Raw genomic sequence first — 23,691 nt, 5'->3', positions numbered from 1 at the left:
CGCTCAGCTGTTATTCAAAAGGTTGGTGGTTCGAGCCCACCCGAGAGCAGTGTTGTGAGGTCTCAGATGTGACGTAAAAAGTCAGAGTTTTTCCACAATACCTGACGACCATTTAATTTTTGGGCTTCCGTGGCGTAGTGGTTAGCGCGTTCGGCTGTTAACCGAAAGGTTGGTGGTTCGAGCCCACCCGGGAGAGGTGTTGTGGGGTCTCAGATGTAACGTAAAAAGCCAAAGTTTTTCAACAATTCCTGACGAACATTTAATTTTTGGGCTTCCGTGACGCAATGGTTAGCGCGTTCAGCTGTTAACCGAAAGGATGGTGGTTCGAGCCCACCCGGAAGAGGTGTTGTGGGGTCTCAGATGTAGCGTGAAAAGTCATAACTTTTCCACAATACCTGACAACCATTTAATTTCTGAGCTTCCTTGGCGCAATGGTTAGCGCGCTCAGCTGTTATTCAAAAGGTTGGTGGTTCGAGCCCACCCGGGAGCAGTGTTGTGAGGTCTCAGGTGTGACGTAAAAAGTCAGAGTTTTTCCGCAATACCTGACGACCATTTAATTTTTGGGCTTCTGTGGCGCAGTGGTTAGCGCGTTCGGCTGTTAACCGAAAGGTTGGTGGTTCGAGCCCACCCGGGAGAGGTGTTGTGGGGTCTCAGATGTAGCGTGAAAAGTCATAACTTTTCCACAATACCTGACAACCATTTAAGTTCCGAGCCTCCGTGGCTCAATGGTTAGCGCGTTCGCCTGTTAACCGAAAGGTTGGTGGTTCGAGCCCACCCGGGAGAGGTGTTGTGTGGTCTCAGATGTAGCGTGAAAAGTCATAACTTTTCCACAATACCTGACAACCATTTAATTTGTGAGCTTCCGTGGCGCAATGGTTAGCGCGTTCACCTGTTAACCGAAAGGTTGGTGGTTCGAGCCCACCCGGGAGAGTTGTAATGGGGTCTCAGATGTAGCGTGAAAAGTCATAACTTTTCCACAATACCTGATAACCATTTAACTTCTGAGCTTCCGTGGCTCAATGGTTAGCGCGCTCAGCTGTTATTCAAAAGGTTGGTGGTTAGAGCCCACCCGGGAGCAGTGTTGTGAGGTCTCAGATGTGACGTAAAAAGTCAGAATTTTTCCACAATACCTGACGACCATTTAATTTTTGGGCTTCCGTGGCGCAGTGGTTAGCGCGTTCGGCTGTTAACCAAAAGGTTGGTGGTTCGAGCCCACCCAGGAGAGGTGTTGTGGGGTCTCAGATGCAGCGTGAAAAGTCATAACTTTTCCACAATACCTGACAACCATTTAATTTCTGAGCTTCCTTGGCGCAATGGTTAGCGCGCTCAGCTGTTATTCAAAAGGTTGGTGGTTCGAGCCCACCCGGGAGCAGTGTTGTGAGGTCTCAGATGTGACGTAAAAAGTCAGAGTTTTTCCACAATACCTGACGACCATTTAATTTTTGGGCTTCCGTGGCGCAGTGGTTAGCGCGTTCGGCTGTTAACCGAAAGGTTAGTGGTTCGAGCCCACCCGGGAGAGGTGTTGTGTGGTCTCAGATGTTGCGTGAAAAGTCATAACTTTTCCGCAATACCTGACAACCATTTAATTTGTGAGCTTCCGTGGCGCAATGGTTAGCGTGTTCACCTGTTAACCGAAAGGTTGGTGGTTCGAGCCCACCCGGGAGAGTTGTAATGGGGTCTCAGATGTAGCGTGAAAAGTCATAACTTTTCCACAATACCTGATAACCATTTAACTTCTGAGCTTCCGTTGCTCAATGGTTAGCGCTCAGCTGTTATTCAAAAGGTTGGTGGTTAGAGCCCACCCGGGAGCAGTGTTGTGAGGTCTCAGATGTGACGTAAAAAGTCAGAGTTTTTCCACAATACCTGACGACCATTTAATTTTTGGGCTTCCGTGGCGTAGTGGTTAGCGCGTTCGGCTGTTAACCGAAAGGTTGGTGGTTCGAGCCCACCCGGGAGAGGTGTTGTGGGGTCTCAGATGTAACGTAAAAAGCCAAAGTTTTTCAACAATTCCTGACGAACATTTAATTTTTGGGCTTCCGTGACGCAATGGTTAGCGCGTTCAGCTGTTAACCGAAAGGATGGTGGTTCGAGCCCACCCGGAAGAGGTGTTGTGGGGTCTCAGATGTAGCGTGAAAAGTCATAACTTTTCCACAATACCTGACAACCATTTAATTTCTGAGCTTCCTTGGCGCAATGGTTAGCGCGCTCAGCTGTTATTCAAAAGGTTGGTGGTTCGAGCCCACCCGGGAGCAGTGTTGTGAGGTCTCAGGTGTGACGTAAAAAGTCAGAGTTTTTCCGCAATACCTGACGACCATTTAATTTTTGGGCTTCTGTGGCGCAGTGGTTAGCGCGTTCGGCTGTTAACCGAAAGGTTGGTGGTTCGAGCCCACCCGGGAGAGGTGTTGTGGGGTCTCAGATGTAGCGTGAAAAGTCATAACTTTTCCACAATACCTGACAACCATTTAAGTTCCGAGCCTCCGTGGCTCAATGGTTAGCGCGTTCGCCTGTTAACCGAAAGGTTGGTGGTTCGAGCCCACCCGGGAGAGGTGTTGTGTGGTCTCAGATGTAGCGTGAAAAGTCATAACTTTTCCACAATACCTGACAACCATTTAATTTGTGAGCTTCCGTGGCGCAATGGTTAGCGCGTTCACCTGTTAACCGAAAGGTTGGTGGTTCGAGCCCACCCGGGAGAGTTGTAATGGGGTCTCAGATGTAGCGTGAAAAGTCATAACTTTTCCACAATACCTGATAACCATTTAACTTCTGAGCTTCCGTGGCTCAATGGTTAGCGCGCTCAGCTGTTATTCAAAAGGTTGGTGGTTAGAGCCCACCCGGGAGCAGTGTTGTGAGGTCTCAGATGTGACGTAAAAAGTCAGAATTTTTCCACAATACCTGACGACCATTTAATTTTTGGGCTTCCGTGGCGCAGTGGTTAGCGCGTTCGGCTGTTAACCAAAAGGTTGGTGGTTCGAGCCCACCCAGGAGAGGTGTTGTGGGGTCTCAGATGTAGCGTGAAAAGTCATAACTTTTCCACAATACCTGACAACCATTTAATTTCTGAGCTTCCTTGGCGCAATGGTTAGCGCGCTCAGCTGTTATTCAAAAGGTTGGTGGTTCGAGCCCACCCGGGAGCAGTGTTGTGAGGTCTCAGATGTGACGTAAAAAGTCAGAGTTTTTCCACAATACCTGACGACCATTTAATTTTTGGGCTTCCGTGGCGCAGTGGTTAGCGCGTTCGGCTGTTAACCGAAAGGTTAGTGGTTCGAGCCCACCCGGGAGAGGTGTTGTGTGGTCTCAGATGTTGCGTGAAAAGTCATAACTTTTCCGCAATACCTGACAACCATTTAATTTGTGAGCTTCCGTGGCGCAATGGTTAGCGTGTTCACCTGTTAACCGAAAGGTTGGTGGTTCGAGCCCACCCGGGAGAGTTGTAATGGGGTCTCAGATGTAGCGTGAAAAGTCATAACTTTTCCACAATACCTGATAACCATTTAACTTCTGAGCTTCCGTTGCTCAATGGTTAGCGCTCAGCTGTTATTCAAAAGGTTGGTGGTTAGAGCCCACCCGGGAGCAGTGTTGTGAGGTCTCAGATGTGACGTAAAAAGTCAGAGTTTTTCCACAATACCTGACGACCATTTAATTTTTGGGCTTCCGTGGCGCAGTGGTTAGCGCGTTCGGCTGTTAACCAAAAGGTTGGTGGTTCGAGCCCACCCAGGAGAGGTGTTGTGGGGTCACAGATGTAGCGTGAAAAGTCATAACTTTTCCACAATACCTGACAACCATTTAATTTCTGAGCTTCCTTGGCGCAATGGTTAGCGCGCTCAGCTGTTATTCAAAAGGTTGGTGGTTCGAGCCCACCCGAGAGCAGTGTTGTGAGGTCTCAGATGTGACGTAAAAAGTCAGAGTTTTTCCACAATACCTGACGACCATTTAATTTTTGGGCTTCCGTGGCGTAGTGGTTAGCGCGTTCGGCTGTTAACCGAAAGGTTGGTGGTTCGAGCCCACCCGGGAGAGGTGTTGTGGGGTCTCAGATGTAACGTAAAAAGCCAAAGTTTTTCAACAATTCCTGACGAACATTTAATTTTTGGGCTTCCGTGACGCAATGGTTAGCGCGTTCAGCTGTTAACCGAAAGGTTGGTGGTTCGAGCCCACCCGGAAGAGGTGTTGTGGGGTCTCAGATGTAGCGTGAAAAGTCATAACTTTTCCACAATACCTGATAACCATTTAACTTCTGAGCTTCCGTTGCTCAATGGTTAGCGCTCAGCTGTTATTCAAAAGGTTGGTGGTTAGAGCCCACCCGGGAGCAGTGTTGTGAGGTCTCAGATGTGACGTAAAAAGTCAGAGTTTTTCCACAATACCTGACGACCATTTAATTTTTGGGCTTCCGTGGCGCAGTGGTTAGCGCGTTCGGCTGTTAACCAAAAGGTTGGTGGTTCGAGCCCACCCAGGAGAGGTGTTGTGGGGTCACAGATGTAGCGTGAAAAGTCATAACTTTTCCACAATACCTGACAACCATTTAATTTCTGAGCTTCCTTGGCGCAATGGTTAGCGCGCTCAGCTGTTATTCAAAAGGTTGGTGGTTCGAGCCCACCCGAGAGCAGTGTTGTGAGGTCTCAGATGTGACGTAAAAAGTCAGAGTTTTTCCACAATACCTGACGACCATTTAATTTTTGGGCTTCCGTGGCGTAGTGGTTAGCGCGTTCGGCTGTTAACCGAAAGGTTGGTGGTTCGAGCCCACCCGGGAGAGGTGTTGTGGGGTCTCAGATGTAACGTAAAAAGCCAAAGTTTTTCAACAATTCCTGACGAACATTTAATTTTTGGGCTTCCGTGACGCAATGGTTAGCGCGTTCAGCTGTTAACCGAAAGGTTGGTGGTTCGAGCCCACCCGGAAGAGGTGTTGTGGGGTCTCAGATCATGAACGAAATAGTGAACAATCCAGGACATGCCTTTAATGAAAAAACCCGTCCACTATGTGTAACAAGCGACTAGTAGTTCCCCCTGTTGAGACAAATTCGCGCCAGCGGAACTACGTCATTTTAGGGACAGAATTAAAGGTCACGTGAGAGAGTGGCATACACGAAATATAGAATGTGGTTTATGTAAATAGGGAGAAATGAGGTAAGCTGTAAATACCGATTATCACTGATTCAGTTTGGAAACACACAGTGCTTATTCTTAACCATTTTACTTAAATAACGACCAAATTTCAATAATTTGAAGAAAATTGAACAGGAGATAACATTTACGCCATTAGATTTCAAAATTTCAAATATTATACTTTATTTGTTCACCCGCAGATGGCGTTAGCAAAAACGGAAATTACAGCTTAATTTGTCCCCAATTTATTTTTCTCTCTCAAACTTCCATCCCCTCCGCCTATCTTTCCACCCCCTTTTTGTTACAACTAGTGGATGTCTCGGTTTGTACGTGCAAAGGTACGGCTGTTAAGTCCTGGATTGTTCACTATTTCGTTCATGCTCAGATGTAGCGTGAAAAGTCATAACTTTTCCACAATACCTGACAACCATTTAAGTTCCGAGCTTCCGTGGCGCAGTGGTTAGCGCGTTTGGCTGTTAACCAAAAGGTTGGTGGTTCGAGCCCACCCAGGAGAGGTGTTGTGGGGTCTCAGATGTAGCGTGAAAAGTCATAACTTTTCCACAATACCTGACAACCATTTAATTTCTGAGCTTCCTTGGCGCAATGGTTAGCGCGCTCAGCTGTTATTCAAAAGGTTGGTGGTTCGAGCCCACCCGGGAGCAGTGTTGTGAGGTCTCAGGTGTGACGTAAAAAGTCAGAGTTTTTCCGCAATACCTGACGACCATTTAATTTTTGGGCTTCTGTGGCGCAGTGGTTAGCGCGTTCGGCTGTTAACCGAAAGGTTGGTGGTTCGAGCCCACCCGGGAGAGGTGTTGTGGGGTCTCAGATGTAGCGTGAAAAGTCATAACTTTTCCACAATACCTGACAACCATTTAAGTTCCGAGCCTCCGTGGCTCAATGGTTAGCGCGTTCGCCTGTTAACCGAAAGGTTGGTGGTTCGAGCCCACCCGGGAGAGGTGTTGTGTAGTCTCAGATGTAGCGTGAAAAGTCATAACTTTTCCACAATACCTGACAACCATTTAATTTCTGAGCTTCCGTGGCGCAATGGTTAGCGCGCTCAGCTGTTATTCAAAAGGTTGGTGGTTCGAGCCCACCCGTGAGCAGTGTTGTGATGTATCAGATGTGACGTAAAAAGTCGGAGTTTTTCCACAATACCTGACGACCATTTAATTTTTGGGCTTCCGTGGCGCAGTGGCTAGCGCGTTCGGCTGTTAACCAAAAGGTTGGTGGTTCGAGCCCACCCAGGAGAGGTGTTGTGGGGTCTCAGATGTAGCGTGAAAAGTCATAACTTTTCCACAATACCTGACAACCATTTAATTTCTGAGCTTCCTTGGCGCAATGGTTAGCGCGCTCAGCTGTTATTCAAAAGGTTGGTGGTTCGAGCCCACCCGGGAGCAGTGTTGTGAGGTCTCAGATGTGACGTAAAAAGTCAGAGTTTTTCCACAATACCTGACGACCATTTAATTTTTGGGCTTCCGTGGCGTAGTGGTTAGCGCGTTCGGCTGTTAACCGAAAGGTTGGTGGTTCGAGCCCACCCGGGAGAGGTGTTGTGGGGTCTCAGATGTAACGTAAAAAGCCAAAGTTTTTCAACAATTCCTGACGAACATTTAATTTTTGGGCTTCCGTGACGCAATGGTTAGCGCGTTCAGCTGTTAACCGAAAGGTTGGTGGTTCGAGCCCACCCGGAAGAGGTGTTGTGGGGTCTCAGATGTAGCGTGAAAAGTCATAACTTTTCCACAATACCTGACAACCATTTAAGTTCCGAGCTTCCGTGGCGCAGTGGTTAGCGCGTTTGGCTGTTAACCAAAAGGTTGGTGGTTCGAGCCCACCCAGGAGAGGTAATGTGGGGTCTCAGATGTAGCGTGAAAAGTCATAACTTTTCCACAATACCTGACAACCATTTAATTTCTGAGCTTCCTTGGCGCAATGGTTAGCGCGCTCAGCTGTTATTCAAAAGGTTGGTGGTTCGAGCCCACCCGGGAGCAGTGTTGTGAGGTCTCAGGTGTGACGTAAAAAGTCAGAGTTTTTCCGCAATACCTGACGACCATTTAATTTTTGGGCTTCTGTGGCGCAGTGGTTAGCGCGTTCGGCTGTTAACCGAAAGGTTGGTGGTTCGAGCCCACCCGGTAGAGGTGTTGTGGGGTCTCAGATGTAGCGTGAAAAGTCATAACTTTTCCACAATACCTGACAACCATTTAAGTTCCGAGCCTCCGTGGCTCAATGGTTAGCGCGATCGCCTGTTAACCGAAAGGTTGGTGGTTCGAGCCCACCCGGGAGAGGTGTTGTGGGGTCTCAGATGTAGCGTGAAAAGTCATAACTTTTCCACAATACCTGACGACCATTTAATTTCTGAGCTTCCTTGGCGCAATGGTTAGCGCGCTCAGCTGTTATTCAAAAGGTTGGTGGTTCGAGCCCACCCGGGAGCAGTGTTGTGAGGTCTCAGATGTGACGTAAAAAGTCAGAGTTTTTCCACAATACCTGACGACCATTTAATTTTTGGGCTTCCGTGGCGTAGTGGTTAGCGCGTTCGGCTGTTAACCGAAAGGTTGGTGGTTCGAGCCCACCCGGGAGAGGTGTTGTGGGGTCTCAGATGTAGCGTGAAAAGTCATAACTTTTCCACAATACCTGACAACCATTTAAGTTCCGAGCTTCCGTGGCGCAGTGGTTAGCGCGTTTGGCTGTTAACCAAAAGGTTGGTGGTTCGAGCCCACCCAGGAGAGGTGTTGTGGGGTCTCAGATGTAGCGTGAAAAGTCATAACTTTTCCACAATACCTGACAACCATTTAATTTCTGAGCTTCCTTGGCGCAATGGTTAGCGCGCTCAGCTGTTATTCAAAAGGTTGGTGATTCGAGCCCACCCGGGAGCAGTGTTGTGAGGTCTCAGGTGTGACGTAAAAAGTCAGAGTTTTTCCGCAATACCTGACGACCATTTAATTTTTGGGCTTCTGTGGCGCAGTGGTTAGCGCGTTCGGCTGTTAACCGAAAGGTTGGTGGTTCGAGCCCACCCGGGAGAGGTGTTGTGGGGTCTCAGATGTAGCGTGAAAAGTCATAACTTTTCCACAATACCTGACAACCATTTAATTTCTGAGCTTCCTTGGCGCAATGGTTAGCGCGCTCAGCTGTTATTCAAAAGGTTGGTGGTTCGAGCCCACCCGGGAGCAGTGTTGTGAGGTCTCAGATGTGACGTAAAAAGTCAGAGTTTTTCCACAATACCTGACGACCATTTAATTTTTGGGCTTCCGTGGCGTAGTGGTTAGCGCGTTCGGCTGTTAACCGAAAGGTTGGTGGTTCGAGCCCACCCGGGAGAGGTGTTGTGGGGTCTCAGATGTAACGTAAAAAGCCAAAGTTTTTCAACAATTCCTGACGAACATTTAATTTTTGGGCTTCCGTGACGCAATGGTTAGCGCGTTCAGCTGTTAACCGAAAGGTTGGTGGTTCGAGCCCACCCGGTAGAGGTGTTGTGGGGTCTCAGATGTAGCGTGAAAAGTCATAACTTTTCCACAATACCTGACAACCATTTAAGTTCCGAGCCTCCGTGGCTCAATGGTTAGCGCGATCGCCTGTTAACCGAAAGGTTGGTGGTTCGAGCCCACCCGGGAGAGGTGTTGTGGGGTCTCAGATGTAGCGTGAAAAGTCATAACTTTTCCACAATACCTGACGACCATTTAATTTCTGAGCTTCCTTGGCGCAATGGTTAGCGCGCTCAGCTGTTATTCAAAAGGTTGGTGGTTCGAGCCCACCCGGGAGCAGTGTTGTGAGGTCTCAGATGTGACGTAAAAAGTCAGAGTTTTTCCACAATACCTGACGACCATTTAATTTTTGGGCTTCCGTGGCGTAGTGGTTAGCGCGTTCGGCTGTTAACCGAAAGGTTGGTGGTTCGAGCCCACCCGGGAGAGGTGTTGTGGGGTCTCAGATGTAGCGTGAAAAGTCATAACTTTTCCACAATACCTGACAACCATTTAAGTTCCGAGCTTCCGTGGCGCAGTGGTTAGCGCGTTTGGCTGTTAACCAAAAGGTTGGTGGTTCGAGCCCACCCAGGAGAGGTGTTGTGGGGTCTCAGATGTAGCGTGAAAAGTCATAACTTTTCCACAATACCTGACAACCATTTAATTTCTGAGCTTCCTTGGCGCAATGGTTAGCGCGCTCAGCTGTTATTCAAAAGGTTGGTGATTCGAGCCCACCCGGGAGCAGTGTTGTGAGGTCTCAGGTGTGACGTAAAAAGTCAGAGTTTTTCCGCAATACCTGACGACCATTTAATTTTTGGGCTTCTGTGGCGCAGTGGTTAGCGCGTTCGGCTGTTAACCGAAAGGTTGGTGGTTCGAGCCCACCCGGGAGAGGTGTTGTGGGGTCTCAGATGTAGCGTGAAAAGTCATAACTTTTCCACAATACCTGACAACCATTTAATTTCTGAGCTTCCTTGGCGCAATGGTTAGCGCGCTCAGCTGTTATTCAAAAGGTTGGTGGTTCGAGCCCACCCGGGAGCAGTGTTGTGAGGTCTCAGATGTGACGTAAAAAGTCAGAGTTTTTCCACAATACCTGACGACCATTTAATTTTTGGGCTTCCGTGGCGTAGTGGTTAGCGCGTTCGGCTGTTAACCGAAAGGTTGGTGGTTCGAGCCCACCCGGGAGAGGTGTTGTGGGGTCTCAGATGTAACGTAAAAAGCCAAAGTTTTTCAACAATTCCTGACGAACATTTAATTTTTGGGCTTCCGTGACGCAATGGTTAGCGCGTTCAGCTGTTAACCGAAAGGTTGGTGGTTCGAGCCCACCCGGAAGAGGTGTTGTGGGGTCTCAGATGTAGCGTGAAAAGTCATAACTTTTCCACAATACCTGACAACCATTTAAGTTCCGAGCTTCCGTGGCGCAGTGGTTAGCGCGTTTGGCTGTTAACCAAAAGGTTGGTGGTTCGAGCCCACCCAGGAGAGGTGTTGTGGGGTCTCAGATGTAGCGTGAAAAGTCATAACTTTTCCACAATACCTGACAACCATTTAATTTCTGAGCTTCCTTGGCGCAATGGTTAGCGCGCTCAGCTGTTATTCAAAAGGTTGGTGGTTCAAGCCCACCCGGGAGCAGTGTTGTGAGGTCTCAGGTGTGACGTAAAAAGTCAGAGTTTTTCCGCAATACCTGACGACCATTTAATTTTTGGGCTTCTGTGGCGCAGTGGTTAGCGCGTTCGGCTGTTAACCGAAAGGTTGGTGGTTCGAGCCCACCCGGGAGAGGTGTTGTGGGGTCTCAGATGTAGCGTGAAAAGTCATAACTTTTCCACAATACCTGACAACCATTTAATTTCTGAGCTTCCTTGGCGCAATGGTTAGCGCGCTCAGCTGTTATTCAAAAGGTTGGTGGTTCGAGCCCACCCGGGAGCAGTGTTGTGAGGTCTCAGATGTGACGTAAAAAGTCAGAGTTTTTCCACAATACCTGACGACCATTTAATTTTTGGGCTTCCGTGGCGTAGTGGTTAGCGCGTTCGGCTGTTAACCGAAAGGTTGGTGGTTCGAGCCCACCCGGGAGAGGTGTTGTGGGGTCTCAGATGTAACGTAAAAAGCCAAAGTTTTTCAACAATTCCTGACGAACATTTAATTTTTGGGCTTCCGTGACGCAATGGTTAGCGCGTTCAGCTGTTAACCGAAAGGTTGGTGGTTCGAGCCCACCCGGAAGAGGTGTTGTGGGGTCTCAGATGTAGCGTGAAAAGTCATAACTTTTCCACAATACCTGACAACCATTTAAGTTCCGAGCTTCCGTGGCGCAGTGGTTAGCGCGTTTGGCTGTTAACCAAAAGGTTGGTGGTTCGAGCCCACCCAGGAGAGGTGTTGTGGGGTCTCAGATGTAGCGTGAAAAGTCATAACTTTTCCACAATACCTGACAACCATTTAATTTCTGAGCTTCCTTGGCGCAATGGTTAGCGCGCTCAGCTGTTATTCAAAAGGTTGGTGGTTCAAGCCCACCCGGGAGCAGTGTTGTGAGGTCTCAGGTGTGACGTAAAAAGTCAGAGTTTTTCCGCAATACCTGACGACCATTTAATTTTTGGGCTTCTGTGGCGCAGTGGTTAGCGCGTTCGGCTGTTAACCGAAAGGTTGGTGGTTCGAGCCCACCCGGGAGAGGTGTTGTGGGGTCTCAGATGTAGCGTGAAAAGTCATAACTTTTCCACAATACCTGACAACCATTTAAGTTCCGAGCCTCCGTGGCTACAAGGTTAGCGCGTTCGCCTGTTAACCGAAAAAATTCACGTCTATCTTTTATTCGGGAATAAAATTATATAACACAATATCACCAGAAATTCAAGCCAAACCGAATTTATTTAGATTTAAAAAGACTATAAAATCACTAATATTGGAAAAAAATAACAAAACCTTTACTTTTTTATTTAATTTGTTTTTATAAAGCCACCTTTGGCATAACCCATTGTTAAATTTTTTATGTTATACCATGCCATTGTTTAATTTCAAGTGGATATAACATATATACATTAAGTTTTTTCACGAATCTTTAACATTATTTATTATAAGACACCATTGTTAAATCTATTTTTATTTGATTAAATTAAAATTGTTATATTAAATTAAACAGATAGGCACGGGGCTTACAAGTCACAATGTGACTTAGCCCCGTGGTATACTGTATCTGTAATGCAAATAAAATAAACATTTTGAATTGAATTTGAATTGAATTTGAGGTTGGTGGTTCGAGCCCACCCGGGAGAGGTGTTGTGTAGTCTCAGATGTAGCGTGAAATGTCATTACTTTTCCACAATACCTGACAACCATTTAATTACTGAGCTTCCGTGGCGCAATGGTTAGCGCGCTCAGCTGTTATTCAAAAGGTTGGTGGTTCGAGCCCACCCGGGAGCAGTGTTGTGATGTCTCAGATGTGACGTAAAAAGTCGGAGTTTTTCCACAATACCTGACGACCATTTAATTTTTGGGCTTCCGTTGCGCAATGGTTAGCGCGTTCGGCTGTTAACCCAGGAGAGGTGTTGTGGGGTCTCAGATGTAGCGTGAAAAGTCATAACTTTTCCACAATACCTGACGAACATTTAATTTCCGAGCTTCCGTGGCTCAATGGTTAGCGCGTTCGGCTGTTAATTGAAAGGTTGGTGGTTCGAGCCCACCCGGGAGAGGTGTTGTGGGGTCTCAGATGTAGCGTGAAAAGTCATAACTTTTCCACAATACCTGACAACCATTTAATTTCTGAGCTTCCTTGGCGCAATGGTTAGCGCGCTCAGCTGTTATTCATAAGGTTGGTGGTTTGAGCCCACCCGGGAGCAGTGTTGTGAGGTCTCAGACGTGACGTAAAAAGTCAGAGTTTTTCCACAATACCTGACGACCATTTAATTTTTGGGCTTCCGTGGCGCAGTGGTTAGCGCGTTCGGCTGTTAACCGAAAGGTTGGTGGTTCGAGCCCACCCGGGAGAGGTGTTGTGACGTCTCAGATGTAACGTAAAAAGCCAAAGTTTTTCCACATTTCCTGACGAACATTTAATTTTTGGGCTTCCGTGACGCAATGGTTAGCGCGTTCAGCTGTTAACCGAAAGGTTGGTGGTTCGAGCCCACCCGGAAGAGGTGTTGTGGGGTCTCAGATGTAGCGTGAAAAGTCATAACTTTTCCACAATACCTGACAACCATTTAAGTTCCGAGCTTCCGTGGCTCAATGGTTAGCGCGCTCAGCTGTTATTCAAAAGGTTGGTGGTTCGAGCCCACCCGGGAGCAGTGTTGTGAGGTCTCAGGTGTGACGTAAAAAGTCAGAGTTTTTCCGCAATACCTGACGACCATTTAATTTTTGGGCTTCTGTGGCGCAGTGGTTAGCGCGTTCGGCTGTTAACCGAAAGGTTGGTGGTTCGAGCTCACCCGGGAGAGGTGTTGTGGGGTCTCAGATGTAGCGTGAAAAGTCATAACTTTTCCACAATACCTGACAACCATTTAAGTTCCGAGCCTCCGTGGCTCAATGGTTAGCGCGTTCGGCTGTTAACCGAAAGGTTGGTGGTTCGGGCCCACCCAGGAGAGGTGTTGTGGGGTCTCAGATGTAGCGTGAAGAGTCATAACTTTTCCACAATACCTGACGAACATTTAATTTCCGAGCTTCCGTGGCTCAATGGTTAGCGCGTTCGGCTGTTAATTGAAAGGTTGGTGGTTCGAGCCCACCCGGGAGAGGTGTTGTGTAGTCTCAGATGTAGCGTGAAAAGTCATAACGTTTCCACAATACCTGACAACCATTTAATTTCTGAGCTTCCGTGGCGCAATGGTTAGCGCGCTCAGCTGTTATTCAAAAGGTTGGTGGTTCGAGCCCACCCGGGAGCAGTGTTGTGATGTATCAGATGTGACGTAAAAAGTCGGAGTTTTTCCACAATACCTGACGACCATTTAATTTTTGGGCTTCCGTGGCGCAGTGGTTAGCGTGTTCGGCTGTTAACCAAAAGGTTGGTGGTTCGAGCCCACCCAGGAGAGGTGTTGTGGGGTCTCAGATGTAGCGTGAAAAGTCATAACTTTTCCACAATACCTGACAACCATTTAATTTCTGAGCTTCCTTGGCGCAATGGTTAGCGCGCTCAGCTGTTATTCAAAAGGTTGGTGGTTCGAGCCCACCCGGGAGCAGTGTTGTGAGGTCTCAGATGTGACGTAAAAAGTCAGAGTTTTTCCACAATACCTGACGACCATTTAATTTTTGGGCTTCCGTGGCGTAGTGGTTAGCGCGTTCGGCTGTTAACCGAAAGGTTGGTGGTTCGAGCCCACCCGGGAGAGGTGTTGTGGGGTCTCAGATGTAGCGTGAAAAGTCATAACTTCCCACAATACCTGACAACCATTTAAGTTCCGAGCCTCCGTGGCTCAATGGTTAGCGCGTTCGGCTGTTAACCGAAAGGTTGGTGGTTCGGGCCCACCCAGGAGAGGTGTTGTGGGGTCTCAGATGTAGCGTGAAGAGTCATAACTTTTCCACAATACCTGACGAACATTTAATTTCCGAGCTTCCGTGGCCCAATGGTTAGCGCGTTCGGCTGTTAATTGAAAGGTTGGTGGTTCGAGCCCACCCGGGAGAGGTGTTGTGGGGTCTCAGATGTAGCGTGAAAAGTCATAACTTTTCCACAATACCTGACAACCATTTAATTTCAAGCTTCCTTGGCGCAATGGTTAGCGCGCTCAGCTGTTATTCATAAGGTTGGTGGTTCGAGCCCACCCGGGAGCAGTGTTGCGAGGTCTCAGACGTGACGTAAAAAGTCAGAGTTTTTCCACAATACCTGACGACCATTTAATTTTTGGGCTTCCGTGGCGCAATGGTTAGCGCGTTCAGCAGTTAACCGAAAGGTTGGTGGTTCGCGCACATCTTGGAGCGGTTTTGTGAGGTCTCAGATGTGACGTAAAAAGTCAGAGTTTTTCCACATTACCTGACAAACATTTAATTTTTGGGCTTCCGTGGCGCAATTGTTAGCGCGTTCACCTGTTAACCAATTGGTTGTTGGTTCGAGCCTATCCGGGAGCGGTGTTGTGAGGTCTCAGATGTAACGTAAAAAGTCAGAGCTTTTCCACAATACCTGACGACCATTTAATTTTTGGGCTTCAAGGCGCAATGGTTAGCGCGTTCTGCAGTTAACCGAAAGGTTGGTGGTTCGCGCACATCTTGGAGCGGTTTTGTGAGGTCTCAGATGTGACGTAAAAAGTCAGAGTTTTTCCACATTACCTGACGAACATTTAATTTTTGGGCTTCCGTGGCGCAATGGTTAGCGCGTTAAGCTGTTAACCGAAAGGTTGGTGGTTCGAGCCCACCCGGGAGAGGTGTTGTGGGGTCTCAGATGTAGCGTGAAAAGTCATAACGTTTCCACAATACCTGACAACCATTTAAGTTCCGAGCCTCCGTGGCTCAATGGTTAGCGCGTTCGCCTGTTAACCGAAAGGTTGGTGGTTCGAGCCCACCCGGGAGAGGTGTTGTGTAGTCTCAGATGTAGCGTGAAAAGTCATAACTTTTCCACCATAACTGACAACCATTTAATTTCTGAGCTTCCGTGGCGCAATGGTTAGCGCGCTCAGCTGTTATTCAAAAGGTTGGTGGTTAGAGCCCACCCGGGAGCAGAGTTGTGAGGTCTCAGATGTGACGTAAAAAGTCAGAGTTTTTCCACAATACCTGACGACCATTTAGTTTTTGGGCTTCCGTGGCGCAGTGGTTAGCGCGTTCGGCTGTTAACCAAAAGGTTGGTGGTTCGAGCCCACCCAGGAGAGGTGTTGTGGGGTCTCAGATGTAGCGTGAAAAGTCATAACTTTTCCACAATACCTGACAACCATTTAATTTCTGAGCTTCCTTGGCGCAATGGTTAGCGCGCTCAGCTGTTATTCAAAAGGTTGGTGGTTCGAGCCCACCCGGGAGCAGTGTTGTGAGGTCTCAGATGTGACGTAAAAAGTCAGAGTTTTTCCACAGTACCTGACGACCATTTAATTTTTGGGCTTCCGTAGCGTAGTGGTTAGCGCGTTCGGCTGTTAACCGAAAGGTTGGTGGTTCGAGCCCACCCGGGAGAGGTGTTGTGGGGTCTCAGATGTAACGTAAAAAGCCAAAGTTTTTCAACAATTCCTGACGAACATTTAATTTTTGGGCTTCCGTGACGCAATGGTTAGCGCGTTCAGCTGTTAACCGAAAGGTTGGTGGTTCGAGCCCACCCGGAAGAGGTGTTGTGGGGTCTCAGATGTAGCGTGAAAAGTCATAACTTTTCCACAATACCTGACAACCATTTAAGTTCCGAGCTTCCGTGGCGCAGTGGTTAGCGCGTTTGGCTGTTAACCAAAAGGTTGGTGGTTCGAGCCCACCCAGGAGAGGTGTTGTGGGGTCTCAGATGTAGCGTGAAAAGTCATAACTTTTCCACAATACCTGACAACCATTTAATTTCTGAGCTTCCTTGGCGCAATGGTTAGCGCGCTCAGCTGTTATTCATAAGGTTGGTGGTTCGAACCCACCCGGGAGCAGTGTTGTGAGGTCTCAGACGTGACGTAAAAAGTCAGAGTTTTTCCACAATACCTGACGACCATTTAATTTTTGGGCTTCCGTGGCGCAGTGGTTAGCGCGTTCGGCTGTTAACCGAAAGGTTGGTGGTTCGAGCCCACCCGGGAGAGGTGTTGTGGGGTCTCAGAAGTAACGTAAAAAGCCAAAGTTTTTCCACAATTCCTGACGAACATTTAATTTTTGGGCTTCCGTGACGCAATGGTTAGCGCGTTCAGCTGTTAACCGAAAGGTTGGTGGTTCGAGCCCACCCGGAAGAGGTGTTATGGGGTCTCAGATGTAGCGTGAAAAGTCATAACTTTTCCACAATACCTGACAACCATTTAAGTTCCGAGCTTCCGTGGCTCAATGGTTAGCGCGTTCGGCTGTTGCCCGAAAGGTTGGTGGTTCGAGCCCACCAGGGAGAGGTGTTGTGTGGTCTCAGATGTAGCGTGAAAAGTCATAACTTTTCCACAATACCTGACAACCATTTAATTTCTGAGCTTCCTTGGCGCAATGGTTAGCGCGCTCAGCTGTTATTCAAAAGGTTGGTGGTTCGAGCCCACCTGGGAGCAGTGTTGTGAGGTCTCAGATGTGACGTAAAAAGTCAGAGTTTTTCCACAATACCTGACGACCATTTAATTTTTGGGCTTCCATGGCGTAGTGGTTAGCGCGTTCGGCTGTTAACCGAAAGGTTGGTGGTTCGAGCCCACCCGGGAGAGGTGTTGTGGGGTCTCAGATGTAACGTAAAAACCCAAAGTTTTTCCACAATTCCTGACGAACATTTAATTTTTGGGCTTCCGTGACGCAATGGTTAGCGCGTTCAGCTGTTAACCGAAAGGTTGGTGGTTCGAGCCCACCCGGAAGAGGTGTTGTGGGGTCTCAGATGTAGCGTGAAAAGTCATAACTTTTCCACAATACCTGACAACCATTTAAGTTCCGAGCTTCCGTGGCTCAATGGTTAGCGCGTTCGGCTGTTACCCGAAAGGTTGGTGGTTCGAGCCCACCAGGGAGAGGTGTTGTGTGGTCTCAGATGTAGCGTGAAAAGTCATAACTTTTCCACAATACCTGACAACCATTTAATTTCTGAGCTTCCGTGGCGCAATGGTTAGCGCGCTCAGCTGTTATTCAAAAGGTTGGTGGTTCGAGCCCACCCGGGAGCAGTGTTGTGAGGTCTCAGATGTGACGTAAAAAGTCGCAGTTTTTCCACAATACCTGACGACCATTTAATTTTTGGGCTTCCGTGGCGCAATGGTTAGCGCGTTCAGCTGTTAACCGAAAGGTTGGTGGTTCGAGCCCACCCGGAAGAGGTGTTGTGGGGTCTCAGATGTAGCGTGAAAAGTCATAACTTTTCCACAATACCTTACAACCATTTAAGTTCCGAGCTTCCGTGGCTCAATGGTTAGCGCGTTCGGCTGTTAATTGAAAGGTTGGTGGTTCGAGCCCACCCGGGAGAGGTGTTGTGGGGTCTCAGATGTAGCGTGAAAAGTCATAACTTTTCCACAATACCTGACAACCATTTAAGTTCCGAGCTTCCGTGGCTCAATGGTTAGCGCGTTCGGCTGATAACCGAAAGGTTGGTGGTTCGAGCCCACCCGGGAGAGGTGTTGTGTGGTCTCAGATGTAGCGTGAAAAGTCATAACTTTTCCACAATACCTGACAACCATTTAATTTCTGAGCTTCCGTGGTGCAATGGTTAGCGCGCTCAGCTGTTATTCAAAAGGTTGGTGGTTCGAGCCCACCCGGGAGCAGTGTTGTGAGGTCTCAGATGTGACGTAAAAAGTCGGAGTTTTTCCACAATACCTGACGACCATTTAATTTTTGGGCTTCCGTGGCGCAATGGTTAGCGCGTTCAGCTGTTAACCGAAAGGTTGGTGGTTCGAGCCCACCCGGAAGAGGTGTTGTGGGGTCTCAGATGTAGCGTGAAAAGTCATAACTTTTCCACAATACCTTACAACCATTTAAGTTCCGAGCTTCCGTGGCTCAATGGTTAGCGCGTTCGGCTGTTAATTGAAAGGTTGGTGGTTCGAGCCCACCCGGGAGAGGTGTTGTGGGGTCTCAGATGTAGCGTGAAAAGTCATAACTTTTCCACAATACCTGACAACCATTTAAGTTCCGAGCTTCCGTGGCTCAATGGTTAGCGCGTTCGGCTGATAACCGAAAGGTTGGTGGTTCGAGCCCACCCGGGAGAGGTGTTGTGTGGTCTCAGATGTAGCGTGAAAAGTCATAACTTTTCCACAATACCTGACAACCATTTAATTTCTGAGCTTCCGTGGTGCAATGGTTAGCGCGCTCAGCTGTTATTCAAAAGGTTGGTGGTTCGAGCCCACCCGGGAGCAGTGTTGTGAGGTCTCAGATGTGACGTAAAAAGTCAGAGTTTTTCCACAATACCTGACGACCATTTAATTTTTGGGCTTCCGTGGCGCAGTGGTTAGCGCGTTCGGCTGTTAACCGAAAGGTTGGTGGTTCGAGCCCACCCGGGAGAGGTGTTGTGGGGTCTCAGATGTAACGTAAAAACCCAAAGTTTTTCCACAATTCCTGACGATCATTTAATTTTTGGGCTTCCGTGACGCAATGGTTAGCGCGTTCAGCTGTTAACCGAAAGGTTGGTGGTTCGAGCCCACCCGGAAAAGGTGTTGTGGGGTCTCAGATGTAGCGTGAAAAGTCATAACTTTTCCACAATACCTTACAACCATTTAAGTTCCGAGCTTCCGTGGCTCAATGGTTAGCGCGTTCGGCTGTTAATTGAAAGGTTGGTGGTTCGAGCCCACCCGGGAGAGGTGTTGTGGGGTCTCAGATGTAGCGTGAAAAGTCATAACTTTTCCACAATACCTGACAACCATTTAAGTTCCGAGCTTCCGTGGCTCAATGGTTAGCGCGTTCGGCTGATAACCGAAAGGTTGGTGGTTCGAGCCCACCCGGGAGAGGTGTTGTGTGGTCTCAGATGTAGCGTGAAAAGTCATAACTTTTCCACAATATCTGACAACCATTTAATTTCTGAGCTTCCGTGGCGCAATGGTTAGCGCGCTCAGCTGTTATTCAAAAGGTTGGTGGTTCGAGCCCACCCGGGAGCAGTGTTGTGAGGTCTCAGATGTGACGTAAAAAGTCGGAGTTTTTCCACAATACCTGACGACCATTTAATTTTTGGGCTTCCGTGGCGCAATGGTTAGCGCGTTCAGCTGTTAACCGAAAGGTTGGTGGTTCGAGCCCACCCGGAAGAGGTGTTGTGGGGTCTCAGATGTAGCGTGAAAAGTCATAACTTTTCCACAATACCTTACAACCATTTAAGTTCCGAGCTTCCGTGGCTCAATGGTTAGCGCGTTCGGCTGTTAATTGAAAGGTTGGTGGTTCGAGCCCACCCGGGAGAGGTGTTGTGGGGTCTCAGATGTAGCGTGAAAAGTCATAACTTTTCCACAATACCTGACAACCATTTAAGTTCCGAGCTTCCGTGGCTCAATGGTTAGCGCGTTCGGCTGATAACCGAAAGGTTGGTGGTTCGAGCCCACCCGGGAGAGGTGTTGTGTGGTCTCAGATGTAGCGTGAAAAGTCATAACTTTTCCACAATACCTGACAACCATTTAATTTCTGAGCTTCCGTGGTGCAATGGTTAGCGCGCTCAGCTGTTATTCAAAAGGTTGGTGGTTCGAGCCCACCCGGGAGCAGTGTTGTGAGGTCTCAGATGTGACGTAAAAAGTCGGAGTTTTTCCACAATACCTGACGACCATTTAATTTTTGGGCTTCCGTGGCGCAATGGTTAGCGCGTTCAGCTGTTAACCGAAAGGTTGGTGGTTCGAGCCCACCCGGAAGAGGTGTTGTGGGGTCTCAGATGTAGCGTGAAAAGTCATAACTTTTCCACAATACCTTACAACCATTTAAGTTCCGAGCTTCCGTGGCTCAATGGTTAGCGCGTTCGGCTGTTAATTGAAAGGTTGGTGGTTCGAGCCCACCCGGGAGAGGTGTTGTGGGGTCTCAGATGTAGCGTGAAAAGTCATAACTTTTCCACAATACCTGACAACCATTTAAGTTCCGAGCTTCCGTGGCTCAATGGTTAGCGCGTTCGGCTGATAACCGAAAGGTTGGTGGTTCGAGCCCACCCGGGAGAGGTGTTGTGTGGTCTCAGATGTAGCGTGAAAAGTCATAACTTTTCCACAATACCTGACAACCATTTAATTTCTGAGCTTCCGTGGTGCAATGGTTAGCGCGCTCAGCTGTTATTCAAAAGGTTGGTGGTTCGAGCCCACCCGGGAGCAGTGTTGTGAGGTCTCAGATGTGACGTAAAAAGTCAGAGTTTTTCCACAATACCTGACGACCATTTAATTTTTGGGCTTCCGTGGCGCAGTGGTTAGCGCGTTCGGCTGTTAACCGAAAGGTTGGTGGTTCGAGCCCACCCGGGAGAGGTGTTGTGGGGTCTCAGATGTAACGTAAAAACCCAAAGTTTTTCCACAATTCCTGACGATCATTTAATTTTTGGGCTTCCGTGACGCAATGGTTAGCGCGTTCAGCTGTTAACCGAAAGGTTGGTGGTTCGAGCCCACCCGGAAAAGGTGTTGTGGGGTCTCAGATGTAGCGTGAAAAGTCATAACTTTTCCACAATACCTGACAACCATTTAAGTTCCGAGCTTCCGTGGCTCAATGGTTAGCGCGTTCGGCTGTTACCCGAAAGGTTGGTGGTTCGAGCCCACCAGGGAGAGGTGTTGTGTGGTCTCAGATGTAGCGTGAAAAGTCATAACTTTTCCACAATACCTGACAACCATTTAATTTCTGAGCTTCCGTGGCGCAATGGTTAGCGCGCTCAGCTGTTATTCAAAAGGTTGGTGGTTCGAGCCCACCCGGGAGCAGTGTTGTGATGTCTCAGATGTGACGTAAAAAGTCGGAGTTTTTCCACAATACCTGACGAACATTTAATTTTTGGGCTTCCGTGACGCAATGGTTAGCGCGTTCAGCTGTTAACCGAAAGGTTGGTGGTTCGAGCCCACCCGGAAGAGGTGTTGTGGGGTCTCAGATGTAGCGTGAAAAGTCATAACTTTTCCACAATACCTGACAACCATTTAAGTTCCGAGCTTCCGTGGCTCAATGGTTAGCGCGTTCGGCTGTTGCCCGAAAGGTTGGTGGTTCGAGCCCACCAGGGAGAGGTGTTGTGTGGTCTCAGATGTAGCGTGAAAAGTCATAACTTTTCCAGAATACCTGACAACCATTTAATTTCTGAGCTTCCGTGGCGCAATGGTTAGCGCGCTCAGCTGTTATTCAAAAGGTTGGTGGTTCGAGCCCACCCGGGAGCAGTGTTGTGATGTCTCAGATGTGACGTAAAAAGTCGGAGTTTTTCCACAATACCTGACGACCATTTAATTTTTCGGCTTCCGTGGCGCAGTGGTTAGCGCGTTCGGCTGTTAACCAAAAGGTTGGTGGTTCGAGCCCACCCAGGAGAGGTGTTGTGGGGTCTCAGATGTAGCGTGAAAAGTCATAACTTTTCCACAATACCTGACAACCATTTAATTTCTGAGCTTCCTTGGCGCAATGGTTAGCGCGCTCAGCTGTTATTCAAAAGGTTGGTGGTTCGAGCCCACCTGGGAGCAGTGTTGTGAGGTCTCAGATGTGACGTAAAAAGTCAGAGTTTTTCCACAATACCTGACGACCATTTAATTTTTGGGCTTCCATGGCGTAGTGGTTAGCGCGTTCGGCTGTTAACCGAAAGGTTGGTGGTTCGAGCCCACCCGGGAGAGGTGTTGTGGGGTGTCAGATGTAACGTAAAAAGCCAAAGTTTTTCAACAATTCCTGACGAACATTTAATTTTTGGGCTTCCGTGACGCAATGGTTAGCGCGTTCAGCTGTTAACCGAAAGGTTGGTGGTTCGAGCCCACCCGGAAGAGGTGTTGTGGGGTCTCAGATGTAGCGTGAAAAGTCATAACTTTTCCACAATACCTGACAACCATTTAAGTTCCGAGCTTCCGTGGCGCAGTGGTTAGCGCGTTTGGCTGTTAACCAAAAGGTTGGTGGTTCGAGCCCACCCAGGAGAGGTGTTGTGGGGTCTCAGATGTAGCGTGAAAAGTCATAACTTTTCCACAATACCTGACAACCATTTAATTTCTGAGCTTCCTTGGCCCAATGGTTAGCGCGCTCAGCTGTTATTCAAAAGGTTGGTGGTTCGAGCCCACCCCGGAGCAGTGTTGTGAGGTCTCAGGTGTGACGTAAAAAGTCAGAGTTTTTCCGCAATACCTGACGACCATTTAATTTTTGGGCTTCTGTGGCGCAGTGGTTAGCGCGTTCGGCTGTTAACCCAAAGGTTGGTGGTTCGAGCCCACCCGGGAGAGGTGTTGTGGGGTCTCAGATGTAGCGTGAAAGTCATAACTTTTCCACAATACCTGACAACCATTTAAGTTCCGAGCCTCCGTGGCTCAATGGTTAGCGCGTTCGCCTGTTAACCGAAAGGTTGGTGGTTCGAGCCCACCCGGGAGAGGTGTTGTGTAGTCTCAGATGTAGCGTGAAAAGTCATAACTTTTCCACAATACCTGACAACCATTTAATTTCTGAGCTTCCGTGGCGCAATGGTTAGCGCGCTCAGCTGTTATTCAAAAGGTTGGTGGTTCGAGCCCACCTGGGAGCAGTGTTGTGAGGTCTCAGATGTGACGTAAAAAGTCAGAGTTTTTCCACAATACCTGACGACCATTTAATTTTTGGGCTTCCATGGCGTAGTGGTTAGCGCGTTCGGCTGTTAACCGAAAGGATGGTTGTTCGAGCCCACCCGGGAGAGGTGTTGTGGGGTCTCAGATGTAACGTAAAAAGCCAAAGTTTTTCAACAATTCCTGACGAACATTTAATTTTTGGGCTTCCGTGACGCAATGGTTAGCGCGTTCAGCTGTTAACCGAAAGGTTGGTGGTTCGAGCCCACCCGGAAGAGGTGTTGTGGGGTCTCAGATGTAGCGTGAAAAGTCATAACTTTTCCACAATACCTGACAACCATTTAATTTCTGAGCTTCCTTGGCGCAATGGTTAGCGCGCTCAGCTGTTATTCAAAAGGTTGGTGGTTCGAGCCCACCTGGGAGCATTGTTGTGAGGTCTCAGATGTGACGTAAAAAGTCAGAGTTTTTCCACAATACCTGACGACCATTTAATTTTTGGGCTTCCATGGCGTAGTGGTTAGCGCGTTCGGCTGTTAACCGAAAGGTTGGTGGTTCGAGCCCACCCGGGAGAGGTGTTGTGGGGTCTCAGATGTAACGTAAAAAGCCAAAGTTTTTCAACAATTCCTGACGAACATTTAATTTTTGGGCTTCCGTGACGCAATGGTTAGCGCGTTCAGCTGTTAACCGAAAGGTTGGTGGTTCGAGCCCACCCGGAAGAGGTGTTGTGGGGTCTCAGATGTAGCGTGAAAAGTCATAACTTTTCCACAATACCTGACAACCATTTAAGTTCCGAGCTTCCGTGGCGCAGTGGTTAGCGCGTTTGGCTGTTAACCAAAAGGTTGGTGGTTCGAGCCCACCCAGGAGAGGTGTTGTGGGGTCTCAGATGTAGCGTGAAAAGTCATAACTTTTCCACAATACCTGACAACCATTTAATTTCTGAGCTTCCTTGGCCCAATGGTTAGCGCGCTCAGCTGTTATTCAAAAGGTTGGTGGTTCGAGCCCACCCCGGAGCAGTGTTGTGAGGTCTC

General features: G+C 48.4%; 5 non-coding genes across 5 annotated transcripts; all 5 read left to right on the top strand.

The window, feature by feature from the left end:
- Positions 1-17,577: 17,577 nt before the first annotated feature.
- On the top strand, positions 17,578-17,650 carry TRNAI-GAU (transfer RNA isoleucine (anticodon GAU)). Its single transcript has one exon. It is a non-coding gene; the product is annotated as a tRNA-Ile (tRNA).
- A 515-nt stretch (positions 17,651-18,165) lies between these two features.
- TRNAI-GAU (transfer RNA isoleucine (anticodon GAU)) lies at positions 18,166-18,238 on the top strand. Its single transcript has one exon. It is a non-coding gene; the product is annotated as a tRNA-Ile (tRNA).
- Positions 18,239-18,900: 662 nt separating this feature from the next.
- TRNAI-GAU (transfer RNA isoleucine (anticodon GAU)) lies at positions 18,901-18,973 on the top strand. The gene has a single exon. It is a non-coding gene; the product is annotated as a tRNA-Ile (tRNA).
- A 515-nt stretch (positions 18,974-19,488) lies between these two features.
- TRNAI-GAU (transfer RNA isoleucine (anticodon GAU)) lies at positions 19,489-19,561 on the top strand. Its single transcript has one exon. It is a non-coding gene; the product is annotated as a tRNA-Ile (tRNA).
- Positions 19,562-20,076: 515 nt separating this feature from the next.
- On the top strand, positions 20,077-20,149 carry TRNAI-GAU (transfer RNA isoleucine (anticodon GAU)). Its single transcript has one exon. It is a non-coding gene; the product is annotated as a tRNA-Ile (tRNA).
- The last annotated feature ends 3,542 nt before the right edge of the window (positions 20,150-23,691 follow it).

This window comes from Phalangium opilio, unplaced genomic scaffold, assembly GCF_054372755.1.
Source record: "Phalangium opilio isolate 3A_F unplaced genomic scaffold, DU_Popi_V2 ptg000209l_1, whole genome shotgun sequence".
NCBI classification, from domain to species: domain Eukaryota; kingdom Metazoa; phylum Arthropoda; class Arachnida; order Opiliones; family Phalangiidae; genus Phalangium; species Phalangium opilio.
The sequence above is the reverse complement of the archived record's forward strand: the minus strand, read 5'-3'. Positions and strand labels throughout refer to the sequence as shown.